Genomic DNA, 10,009 nt, shown 5'->3' with positions numbered 1-10,009 from the left:
AAGCTAAGCAGGTAAGCAGGAACAGGGGTTTGTTAGATCCCATTGGCATCTGACCTCCAGCAAAAGATGCCAATGTCCCACTAAGAGCAGGGACCAGAACACATGGGCTGAGAAGGTAACACACCTAGAGGGTTTTACATGTCATAGTGATGCTATCATACTAGTGTTTTGTTTTTAAGACATCCCAGTGGCTTCTGTGTGAGGGTGGATAGTCACGGAATGAGGGGACAAACTCAGAGGCTGTGGCAGTTGCCAGGGAGACAGCTCTATCATCTACCTTTGCATGACACCCTACCTCCTATTCAGGAGCATTCAAACCATAGCAATTTTATTAATGGTCACAAATTTTGTGGGTCCAAAATTTAGCAAAGACACAGTGCATCTACCTCATCTGATCTCATGATGTCTGGGACCTCAGCTGAGAAGTCTCCAATGGCTTGGGATGGCGAAAGCTAGGTTTAGCAGGATCTACCCTCTGAGACATACATACATGGCATTTGGGAGCTTCCTTTCAATAGAATGGCTCAGGTCCAAGAGGGAACATTGAGAGAATGTTCTATAGAAGGCTTTTATGCTACATAGCATCGCTTCCACCCTGATGAAGAAGAAGGTCAGAGAAGTCCCATAATCCTCCAGCTCCATGGAAAGGTTCAACCTCATTTCTTAGTGCCAGGAACATCAGAGCACTCTGGGCCAAGTTCAGAGATTGGAGGGAGAGGTGACTGTGGCCACAGCAGATGACTGTGAAGGTGAAGAGAGAATGCAGATTCAAGACACATTCAGGAAACCAGCCATGGAACTTGCTGTTGAATTATGTACTTGAGGAGAGACATGAAATAAAAAAAAATCAATTCATCATAAATGACTGCTAAGCTTACCGTAACATCGTGACCATTTATGAGTTGGGAATAAATTACTTAGAAGACACTTTATTTCATTCTAAATGAAGAGTTTCAAATGCTATTTTTGACCACCTCATATGTAGAGTTTACATCTGAAATGGTTTATCTTTTCATTTCATCTTTAAAAAAAATCAAAGAAGGAGGTGTTTTGTGCTTTTGTATTTTTGATAGAGAAACCAAAATCCATGGGTAGACTTCTCACCTAGAGTAAAGCAGGGAACAAGTGGCAGAGACAAAATGTTCCTAGAGAGACTCCACCCTTTGGCTCAGCATCCCTGCTTCCCCAGGGATCCACAAAGCTCAGAAAGATTACACACCTTAACCAGGATGACATAGAAGTTACAGGATTGGACTTTACACTCCAGCCCTAAAGTCTGCTCTCCTGCCAGCGGGGGCCCTAAGCGGTGACAACAGAGTGGGTACCTCACAGGAGACAGGAGCCACGATGTCCCTTGGTCATTCATTCTATACAGCATTCTACAAATGCTAGACGAGTCTCCATTCTAAAAAGAAAAACCTCACCACTAAAGGACTTTAACTGAAGTTACTCCCTAGAGACTGTCACCCACAGACTGTGCCATCATCAGACACAGGGCTGCGGATGGTCCTGAAGACACAGAGCTGCGTGTGTGTTTGCCCTTTGGGGACCAGAGTGTCCTCAGATTTTGAAATACAGCGAGAAGCTGCTTGTTTTGTTTAAATCCTGAATCTTTGATCAGCCACACAGCCGTCTTTGATGCTGGCAGGAATCTGTAATAGCTGATAATTAACACCACGTAGGAAGTGGGTAGAAAGACCAGAGTGGATGGAAATTAATGGGGGTTTTAGAAGTGAAAACAGACAGTTTTCTTCTAGCTCCTTCCATGCCCACTGGCTGTCTCTCTCTCTCTTCCACTACAAGTTATGATTTTCAAGATCCTGAATGCGTCTGTCATGTTCATCCCATCATTTCAGGGTTCACTTAGCCCTTTTCGAAGATGGCGGACCTTGTCTCAAGTAAATTAATTACCAGCCTAGGATATTGGAGGCTCAAAGAAAATTAACTCCGTGGGTTATAGCTCAGTGTGCCCAGCTCACTGCAGATGTCCCTATTCCTTCTGCCCACCACCTGGACCAGGGCAGTTTCAGCTCAAGAGCATCCCAGGACTCTCTGAAGCCTAGCTGTGTGGTGGGAAGTTCTCCATCATGAAGCCACTGGGTGCCTCCATGTGCCCAGCGTCCCCAGGCCAGAGAGAGCCAGAGCCACCAGTCAGCCAGTGTCCCAGCCAGGAGTCGCCAAGGCCAACTCTGAAATGGCCTCTCTCCCTTCTGCTACACAAGTCAGCCAGCCTCAGCTTCCTTGCCCACTGTTGGCACCAGAGAAATGGCTGCCTGGGTCAGCGCATTCAGCATGGGCTCCGGCCCAGTAGATCCAATGCCCTAGAAAAGCCATAAAAGTGAAAGAGAGAAAGGGGTGGTGATAGGGAAAGGAGAAAGAGCGCTGGGAGCCAGAAAAACAGGAATTTGCACAAAAGGGAGGGGAGAAGAAAACAGAAGTGAGAAACTCTTCTATGTGTATATATGTCCAATGTGCATACGTGTGTATGTATGTTGGCATGTGTATGGCTGCATATGTGTGCTGGCTAATGTGTATGTGGGAAGTCTGATTTGACATCCGATATTTTCCTCAATGGCTCTCCACCAGATTCATTGGAGCACAGTCTTTCAACTGGACGCGGAGCTCGTAGATTCGGCTAATCTCTCTCCAGGGACCCCCATCTCCACCCGCCAAGGGCTGATTGCGGGTGGGCTGCCGCACCTGTGCAGATTTACTTGGGTTCTAGGCAACTGAACTGCACCGAGCACACTTTGTTAGATGGTGACTACTTCACCCACTAAGCCATCTCCTCAATCCCAACCCATCCTTTCATGGATTTTTTCAAGACATGTCAAACTTATTGCCAGAAACATAATTACATGGTGACCTAGAGATTCTCACGGTCTTCAAAGGCAGACTGACTTGGTTTGGGTCCCAAGGACGGGCATTCCCAGGCTGTGTGTTCTCCGCAGCCTCTCTGAACCCATTTCCTCCTCTGAGAGTATACCAGGAGAGACTAGGGATGCACACTGCCTTGTGCCACCCAAGAGACACTCCAAAACAGTATCAATTCCTCCTCTCCTACCAGCTTCACCCCTTCCTTCGGTTAAACTTTGTGGGTGGTGGTTGTGGATTTGACCATTTCCTCCACATCTCAAAAGTGTCTGGCCCTGGATCGCAAGCTCAGCTGAGAAATCTATTTAGGAGCTAGCTTTGCGATGTGTGTGATAAATAAGTTATTAATCCCAAGCTAGCAGTCAGCTGAATCCATTCCAAGGAACACGCCTGTCTTCCATACTGCCGCTCATTCCAACAGTCTCATGATGAGATAACCCAAGGGAAGACGTAAAGGCGGGGCTGCGGGCCTGAAGAAGAAAGGGGGTCCTGCTTTGGAGTATTCTGTTCCTAACAGAGAAAGGGGTTAGACCCACTGTGTTTACAGACTGCTTGGGACAGTCTAAGGGAGTAGTGAGGGTAGGAGACGGAGGAGAAGATGACGCCTGTTGGCGATTGCAGGACCCTAACCTGCTCCAAGGAACAGTGTGGTGGCAAAGAGGTCCTCTCCCTGGGCAGTGAGTGAGAGGGCCCTCAGCCCCATGCTAGTGCTTCAAGGCTCTTGTGGATGTGACCTCCTTGCATTAAAGTAATGGAGTCAGAGAATGAACCCCCCACACACACACACAGATGCTTCCTCTACTTTGAAAGTTGGATACACAGAAACTCTTGCTGCCCAGGACCTCAAACGTTCTACCGAAGTGGCGGTCTTGGAGCCAGATACAGTGGCCTGTGACTGTATTTACAGTAATTGGGAGATGGAGGTAGGGGACCAGGAGCAACATAGCAAGCTGCTGTCTCAACAACATCAACAATAAAAATAATAATTATTATTATTATTAATGTACCTTGGAATCAGAGTCTGACCTAGAAAAGCTCAAAGGTCAGGGTCATCAGGATGCCCCAAATATAAGGCATTAGTTTGCAGGAGAGTGACCAAGCCGTCAGACCCTTGTGTACTTCCACACCTATGCCAATTCTCCTGAACACCTCGCTTCCTTGGTCCCGGGCCCTGTTCTAGCCCAGAAACTTGCTATGGCTCACATATGGTTTGAATGTGTCTCCCAGACCTTTGTGTGCTGGAAGGGTGCTTTTCATAAGCTAGTGATGCTATTGTGAGACAGAGAGTGGAGGTGACAGCCTGGGACCGGGTGGATGGGGTTCTCACAAGACGGGCTTAGTTCCCATAATACCAGGTCAGTAGCCATGAGAGAAATCCAGACTCTCTTTCATACCCTGGCTTCTGTTTTTGCACAAGGAGGATCCTGGAGATGGCGATCGCAGTCTCCAGTCATTTGTTATGAGATATTCAAATTCCATCCTCTCCCTAGTACCCTTTTATCAGTGAAAAAAAAAACTGAGGTCAGGAAGGTTAAAAGGCTCAACCATATTAATGAGTCAGAAGACAGAGAATAGAGATCCCAGGTATGTCTATGGAGCAACACTTACTCTTCTAGATGAAGTCTTCTTCAACATGGCACACCCTAGGAGAGGCCCCAAGAGGCCAAGTTAAGCAAGCATGTCCTATGCAGGGACAGACAACAGACATTTCCAAATGAGACAGAAAGCCTCCAGAAAGGCGGTTAAGAGGGGAGACAAAACAGTCCCTGGTATAGGCCACACCCTAGAGGATTCTGGGAACTGGGAAGGGAAAGTGATCAGCTAATCACTATCTCTGAAGTTCTATGCATGGGAGTTGTGCCCAGCGAGCTCTTTGCAGAACACAATAAGACATCTCCCATAGAAAAGGCATGTTTTGGAAGGAGACTGGAACTAATGGAAATCTTAGAGATCTGGGCAGACACCACCCCCATGTTGACTCCAGGAAAATGGTTGGTGGGGACACTGCTGATAGGGCTCTCTGTCACCCTGACATCAGCTCTCTGCAGGGGATGCTGACACTCTCCTCCGTCATCACTGCAGCAGTGATCCATCGTCAGGGTTCTGTCTTTATCACTATCTCTCCTCCACGTCCAGGGGTCTCCGGAGCAGCCTCTGAAAAGCCCTGGGTAGGAGAACCTTTTGTGTGTGTGCATCTCGTGTGTGTGTGTGTGTGTGTGTGTGTGTGTGTTTGTGTGTGTCCCTCTGTGTGTGTGTCTTTCTTTCCCCTCTCTTCTTCTCTCACTCCCCCTTTTCTTTCTGTGGTGTGTGTGTGTGCACATGCATGCGTTCATTCAGGGTTTGTTGAGCGGGAGGAATAGAAGCACCAAGGGCCCAGGGAATTGGGCAGGCCTCCATTCTGCACAGCCTCTTCCACAACAAGTGCTGGCTAGCACACCCACCTTTAATTCAAGTCCTCCAGATTCCCTGCCATACATGATAGTGCCTCTAAGGGAATGATGAACAGCCTCCAGGCAGACACGCAAAAAAAACAAAACAAAACAAAACAAAACAAAACAGCAAAGGGCAGAAAATTTTTCCTCTTACTAGAGTTCTTCAGACAAGCCCAACCCATCTCCCTGAGCTCTCCCTCGTCCCTTACTGTATTCTAGAGAATGACAAAGAAAGGGCATCATTGAGGTCAGCAGGGGGAAGTCACTAACCACACCACTTCCTCAGCTTCTCCCACCGAGATCTGTAGCTCGTACTAGGGGTCGGTGCCAAGCCACCACCCAAGATCAAATGTCCATTCATCAATTGCTGAGTGACCTTGGTGCATCGCAGAAGCCCCAGCCTTGGTCATATCAAAGGTGAAACAGTCGCAGAGGGACTTCGGTGGCATGAAAACAGCTTGCTGAGCAAACGTGTGGTGTGTCCAAGGACAGTTATCAGCAGCGTTGGACAAATTCCTCTGATCACCAACTCCAACATCGTTACCTTTGGCTTTATTCTCAACACCGATCTTTCTTTGTCTATACCATATCGAGCAAGGACCATGTACATCCCCTGGTTGTTTGCAGACAGGGCCAGCATTGTATGTAATGAAAATCTTGAAAGTATCTGATAGAAAAATCGCTGAATCTCCTTGTCTCTGGAGCTCCTCCTTCCCCCATGCCTGGGTGCTGCCTTGAAGAACAAGCACAATCAGGTTCTCACACTCCTCCCACCCTCTGCCTAGGAATAGAATAAAGGTCTGGAGACAGAGAGGTTCCTAGAAGTGTGCAGTGACAGACCTTTGGTGTCTCTGCCTTCGGTGGCTTCTGAGAGATTAAATGTATTGAAAGCTCTGCACTCTGCCTTGGTACTGGAAGGCAACTCCAATTAAGCTCCGTCTTTAGATGCCTTTAGGTCAACCCCAGGCCAGTGCTCTGAAAGCCCTAGGGGACCTAAGTCCTCATCTCAGAATAGAGCGTTCACCTCACACAGAGGCCAGAGAGGGCATTAGGTTTCCTCGTCTAGCTTTCTCCACTTGTTCCTCTGAGGAATGGTATCTTCTGTACCTGCAGCTCCACTAGGTTAGAGGCCAATTAGTTCCAGCAATCCTTCTGTCTCCATCCCCTTTAGACTTGGAGTGCAGGCGCTTGTGAATGTTGCCCACCAGCTTGCTCTGTGGGTGGATCTGAACTCTGGTCTTCATGCGCTCAGAGAAAGTGCTCTTAGCCACCAAACCATCTCTCCAGCCCCCGTGTTCAGACTTTTGATCTCAAGAGCTGTAGGGGAACAACTCCTTGCTGTTTTAAGCCACTAAGTCTGGCAATCCATCATAGCCGTGATGGAAAATGAATATATGTGGATACCCTTTTAGCCTAGTTTTGGATGAGAAACTAAGGCTCCCTACTGAACAATTTCCCAAGGCCCTGCTGCTGGGAGGGGGAGAAAGAAAAGGGGAATTTGTACTTGTGATAGCGATTCTTGGTTGTCAGCTTGACTGCATCTGAAACACGCCCAAATGCTAGAGCCTGGTCTGGTGCACCTGTGAGAGATTCTTTTCTTAATTAAATCACTTGAAGTGAGAAAACCCACATTTAATCCAGATCTTTGAGGTAGGAAGATACACCTTAAATCTGGGCCAAACCTTCTGCTGGCAGCCTATGTAAAAGACATGGAAGAAGGAAGTGTTTGCTCTTTACCTGCTTGATCTTGCTGGCAAGTCGACTCCTTCACTGGCATTAGACCATATTTCTTTGGATTTCCAGCATGTAATGAAAACTAGCTGAGACATCGAGCCTCACAGACTGAACAACTACTGGATTCTTGACTTTTCGGTTGGTAGACAGCCATTGTTGGAGCTGGACCACAGCCTGTAAACCATTCTAATAAATCCCCTTTCTATTTCTAGGATGGATAGATAGATAGATAGATAGATAGATAGATAGATAGATAGATACATACATACATACATACATACATACATGGTTAGATACATGGATGGATACATTGATGGACAGATATAAGATGATAGATAGATAGATAGATAGATAGATAGATAGATAGATACATACATACATACATACATACATGGTTAGATACATGGATGGATACATTGATGGACAGATATAAGATGATAGATAGATAGATAGATAGATAGATGATAGATAGATAGATAGATAGATAGATAGATAGATAGATAGATAGATCTGTTCCTCTAGAGTCCAGAGAACCCAGACTAATACAGTACCTAGCAGTACCTAGGGCTCCCTGGCCCCCAGGTCCAGGGCTCTTCTCACTGTACTGTGCTGCCTTTTGATGGGAGTTATCGTGTGCCCTGCCTCAATGAGAATACACACCACACACACACACACTGCGCATTGCACATTGTCATCCCACAGTGGATCCATGAAGTTGATACCATTGGCCACTTTGCATATGTGAAAACCGGTGACTCCTAGAGCTGAGGAAACTTCGTCACTTCTTACATGGGACAGAGAGATCATTTCCACAAAACCAAGCATATTTTATCCATCACCACGTCTGCGGCTTGCGCTGCTGTGGACGTGAAAGGTCTAGGATAATGGAGTGAGACGTTACACAATACAGCCTTTCTGTAAAGTGAAGGGAACATCTGGTGACATTTCCCAGCCTCAGCCTCTCTCTCCAACACCTAGATTTCAGCATCCTAGAAGCCATGAAGCAGGATCTCACTACTCTATCCTTGCTCATGGTGGCCCAGAGGGGAAAAAAAATATCTCAGCTACAGCCTCTAGTCCGGTGGTACCTAGATGGGGTAAGCTGGTTCGGTGATGCCAGTGACTTTCGAGTCTCCCTCTGACCAGCCTCATAAACAACTCTCTAAGCTTTTCCAAGAACAAAAGCATCTGCGCTAAGTCCCTGCACTGTTGGGAAATCCACCCCAGAATGAGAGGAGCAAGCAGGGACACTGTGTGGCAGAAAACAACGATCCTGGGGTGGCTGTCCTAGTGATCACTGTGACAGATGTAAGGTGGAGAGCGGATCACTGCGGAATCCGCAGGGGATGCCACTGTTCAGTCTGCTGATCTCTGTACCCTGGGAGAACGATTGGGTTGCCCATTGAGTATCACCGGGCCCAGAGGGAAAAGGTCATCTGGAAACCTACCCAAGCAAATGCTGCTCCTGTGTGTCATGTATCTGTGAACCTGCAAGGCTCTGATATCTGTCTCCAACTAGGAAGAGACCCTCCTAGCCATCTTAACTGGAAAACCAACTGAAGCAGAAGAAAGAGTTGTTGATTTTTAGCCAAGGTCATGGATTCTCTAGACTGGGAGAAGTCACAGGGAAGAATATCATTGCTCTTGCAGAGAAACAAGCTCCCAGCATCCCGTGCTGCTCGCTGCACCCAAAGGCCTGCTCCTGGATCTTCCAGATGGAAACCATGGGCTCGAACTTCTGTGATCCTCATTTTGCCTAACTGGTCCTTGTCATTTGGTTGTGATTTGGGTCTGCTTCTGGCAAAGAAAAGACAGAGACATAAGTAGAGGCATCTGTCTTATATGACAGAAAACTCAAAAAAATGCTCAAACAGGAGGAAATCCTAAATACGTAACACAAGGACCAACTTAGAGGGACGATTGAGAGAGAACGCAAAGGCGACAGTCTATCTGATGATGGCCAGGCCAAGAAGGGGAAGACACAAAAATACGTCAATATCCCTTCACTCAGCCACCCATAGTTTAATATATCCCTACTATGGGCTCAAGTCAAGCATGTTCATGAAAGGCAGGGCCTTCTCTTCAGTGAGACACCTGCTGTGTTTCCATTTGGAGAGAGGAGGTCAGCATGCCTTCATTTTCACACTGATGGCTGAAATGCCATTAGTCTAGGACATCATTTGGAAAACAGGCAAAATGGACAGGAGCCTAAGGAGACTCAAAGGGCAATGCAGAAGTGGTTGTCATGGGCTCCCCAGGATCACGGGGCATTCTTTTTGCCATTAGAGTTTTGGCAGTGAAGGCAAGCAGAGGCATGGTCTGGGCTAAATGAAGAAGGCGGCATCTATAAATCAAAAGACCCTAAAGAAGCCAGCAAAGAATATGCAAAATGAACAAAGGTTTGTGGGAGAAAAACAACAAACAGAGAAACAATCAAACAGAGAGAAGACTGTCAGGGAATTTGTTTAGGGACCTGCCCACCTGACAACCGAGTCATTGATGACATACAGAAGAGGCTTCTAGACACAGGGCACATGGGCATGAGGAGCACAGACCACGACGCTTCATCGCGAAGAAATGGGCTCTCATCAAGGCTATAGTAGCAGGACCCTCCTGAGAACAAGTCGGAGGCCACGTTACTAAGATGATGAGTTAAGGCAAATTATTATTTATCAGACAGAGCCAGAAAAGCAACAGTCTTTATGAAAATAACTATCAGAGTTTACAACTGAGGAGTGGAGATCCTAAAGGACTGGGCAGGAAGGGGACCTAAGGAAAGAATTCAGGTCCTTGACAAATGTAGTGCATAGAAGCATACAGAGGAGAATGAGGGAAGGGGGAAAGGCTACACACACACTGGGAACTAAAGGGACATCTATTATGCAAATCACTCTCTGTGAGCTGCATTCGAGTGGTGTGATGTGTAAAAACAATGTGTCAAAAAGAGCCTGGGCCCTGCATCTGGGTGG

General features: G+C 47.0%; 1 long non-coding RNA gene across 1 annotated transcript; it reads right to left on the bottom strand.

Annotated features, from left to right (window-relative positions):
• Positions 1-749: 749 nt before the first annotated feature.
• Positions 750-9,657, bottom strand: LOC121446281. Its single transcript, XR_005974048.1, has 3 exons — positions 9,522-9,657; positions 8,489-8,837; positions 750-818 (listed from the first exon to the last, which is right to left on the bottom strand). It is a non-coding gene; the product is annotated as an uncharacterized LOC121446281 (long non-coding RNA).
• Positions 9,658-10,009: the final 352 nt, after the last annotated feature.

The sequence above is a fragment of the Microtus oregoni genome, unplaced genomic scaffold (genome assembly GCF_018167655.1).
Source record: "Microtus oregoni isolate MIOR12 unplaced genomic scaffold, Mior012 000000F_ref0000247, whole genome shotgun sequence".
In the NCBI taxonomy this organism is placed as follows: Eukaryota; Metazoa; Chordata; class Mammalia; order Rodentia; family Cricetidae; genus Microtus; species Microtus oregoni.
The sequence above is the reverse complement of the archived record's forward strand: the minus strand, read 5'-3'. Positions and strand labels throughout refer to the sequence as shown.